We start from the raw sequence: 3,092 nt of genomic DNA on the forward strand, positions 1-3,092 counted from the left end.
CATCCCTTTCCGTTTATCCCTTCCTGAGAGTGAGAAACATGCCTTTTGCTATTTTCAGCATATTTATTTGTAGAGTCGACCCCCCTGAGTGTGTAACCCGTCTTCCAGGCTGCCACCACCCCCCTTTGCAGACCCCTCCTCACCCTCTCTAAGGGTTGTCCTCTCTAAGGACTTAGTGGTCCCTGCTTCTCCCGAGCTTTATCCAGGAGGCATGCAGGACACCCTCCTCACTGCACCCAACCTCTCAGATGGAGGGGAACAGACTCCTTCACCACGGATGAGAATTACAGCTTTCCTGGAGACAAATTTGGCAGCAGGTACCAAAATATAGAAGTGTATCCTTTTGGCCCTGCAACTCTACCTCTAAAAATTTATGGAAAAGAATAGTGGCTCAGAGTCTGCCCACAGGCCTGGTGGCTCCAGATGCGTTCACCCTGCCCAGCTCCTGCCTGCCTCCGCTGCCCCCACAGCTGCCCGGGGCTCCCCGCCCCACTACCAAGATTGTGATGTGCTCCTGCCAGGAGAAGGCTCAGAAGCTAAAGGAGCAGCAGCAGCTCGTCCTGTCCCAGAGGCTGAGGGAGGAGGACAGGTATTACTCAACTTGTGAGGCCAGAGGTCCACGATGGGCTTCCTGGAATATTGGTGTGTTTACTTGCATTCCATGTGCTGGAATCCATAGAAACGTGGGGTTCGTATACGCAGGGTCAAGTTGGTCAACCTAGACCAATGGACACCAAAAGAGATACGGTGCATGCAAGATATAGGAAATACTAAACCAAGGTACTCTATGAAGCCAATCTTCCAGAGAACTTTTGAAAACCACAGACATATCAAGCAGTGGAATTTTTCATCAGAGGTAAACATGAGGAGCACCTATCTGGCTCAGTGGGTGGACCGTGCAACTCTTGATCTTGGGGTTGTGAGTTTGAGCCCCACATTGGGTGTAGAGATTACTTAAAAATAAAATCTTTAGACACGTGTGGGTGGCTCGGTTGGTTAAGCATCTGACTCTTGATTTCGGCTCAGGTCATGATCTCAGGGTCAGGAGCGTGGAGTAAGCTTGAGATTCCCTCTCTCCCTCTGCCCCTTCCCCTGCTCGCACGCTCTCTCTCTTTCTCTCTCTCTCTAAAATAAATACATAAAATCTTTAAAAATAAAATCTTAAAAGAAGACATAAATATGGAGGCACCTGGGTGGCTCAGATAGTTTAGCATCTGCCTTTGGCTCAGGTCATGATCTCCAGGTCCTGGGATCGAGCCCTGCGTTGGGTTCCCAGCTCAGCAGGGAATCTGCTTCTCCCTCTGCCTCTCCCCCTGCTTGTGCTCTCTCTGTCTCTCTCTCTCAAATGAATAAATAAAATCTTTTTAAAAAGACACAAATATGAAAAGAAGAAGTACTATGATAAAAATTCAATAGCTATTACAAATAAAGTGGGGGGAGAGGAAGAGAAAAAGAAAAGGAACCAGAAAAGCCTGCAAAACCTCTTACAACTGAAAAGCTGCAGAAGACAGAAGATCAGCAGCTGGAGCTTAAAAAAAGTACCAGCCCTAAAAAAGCTGCAGAGCCCACCGTTGATCTTTCAGGACTTGATGGCCCTGCTGAGGCACCAGTGACCAATCGGAGCACAACCACAGGGCAAGCCCTGAATGATGATCTGAACATCTTTGGACCAATGATTTTTCTTAAAAGATTTATTCATTTATTTTGGGGAGGGAGGGGCGGAGGGGGAGAGAGAGAATCTCAAGCAGACTCCCCGCTGAGCGCAGAGCCTGACATGGGGCTCGATCCCACAACCCTGAAATCATGACCTGAGCCGAAATCTCGAGTCCGACGTCTAACAGACCGAGCCACTCAGGTGCCCCTGGATCTGTTCACTGAACAAGCTACAAAATCAGAAGAGGTGGCGAAGAAACAAACTCTCCAAAGACTCCATCTTATCTCCATATGGCCCAGGAACCACCCAGCAGCAGAGGACTCCTGGTGTGTTTATGGGACCCACAAATACACCATCTACCTCACAACCACTGACTGCGCTTCATGGCTTTCCAACAGTGCGCGTGCCCGTGCCTACACCTGCAGCTCCCGGCCTCCTGGGAGATGCAGTGGGACAGAGGGCAAGCATGATGGTGGGCATGCGCATGCCCAGAGCGCTTATGTATGATGCTACTTCGCCCAAAGGTGGTTGGCCCCCAACAAGGAATGACAAGGCAGATGGGTGCACCCCAGAGTAAGGTGGCCTGCCGCAAGCTCCACAGCCCCAGCAGAACCTCTTGCAGATGTCTCAGCAAATGGCTGACATGAGTACCAGCAGTACAAACCCTCCAGTGGGTTTTGGCCAGCCCCCAACACAACAGCAGGATGGTCTGGAAGCTCATCCAGTCAGGCTCTCAGCACACAGCTGTGGAAATGAAAACCACAATGCAAGTTTCATCCAGAACTACCGCCTGACACGCCTTGCTAAAATGCGTCTAATTCCCCGTTTATCCGTGTATATATTTTTTCTTTTTCCCCATTTGTTCATAGTAAGAATTATCCAATCATCTGTACTGATTAAATATGATGTGAAAAGCAAAAAAAAAAAAAAAAAAAGAATAGTAGCTCAAATACAAAGATGTGTGTAAGAGGATACTAGTCCCAGTCTTTCTGTAATAATGAAAAATTAGAGACAAGCTCAATTTTCTTTATCTTAGCTCCTGAAAGTAGACTCTTTTCTTTGCCTTAGCTCCTAAAATCAGTGTCTTACATGCCTCCCAGACCCATCTGCCTGAAGGACCAGATAATCAGTTGCTAATTGGCTTCCTCCCAGGGCTCTTAGCATCCCCGCGTTTTCAGGCTGTGTTTGTACAAGAATCCAGAAGGCTCTTGCGTGTCAGAGAAGGTCCTGGGGCAGAAAGCAGAGGGTGCAAGGCATGCACTTGAGTTGAGACCCTTCCTCCCTAGCCGCAGCTGAAACGGTTTTAGGCCAAAGGGAGAATGGTCTTCAGCATGTTAGTATCTTCAGCATGTTCTGGTTTAGGCCAAAAGTTTCAGGGGCTTAACGCCCCAGGAGCAACCCTCCTACTGAGAGATGGGAGTGGTGGATAAATGCCTTA

General features: G+C 48.6%; 1 pseudogene; it reads left to right on the plus strand.

The window, feature by feature from the left end:
- Positions 1–211: 211 nt before the first annotated feature.
- On the plus strand, positions 212–2,410 carry LOC113250350 (stromal membrane-associated protein 1-like; annotated as a pseudogene).
- Positions 2,411–3,092: the final 682 nt, after the last annotated feature.

This window comes from Ursus arctos, unplaced genomic scaffold (genome assembly GCF_023065955.2).
Source record: "Ursus arctos isolate Adak ecotype North America unplaced genomic scaffold, UrsArc2.0 scaffold_1, whole genome shotgun sequence".
NCBI lineage: Eukaryota > Metazoa > Chordata > Mammalia > Carnivora > Ursidae > Ursus > Ursus arctos.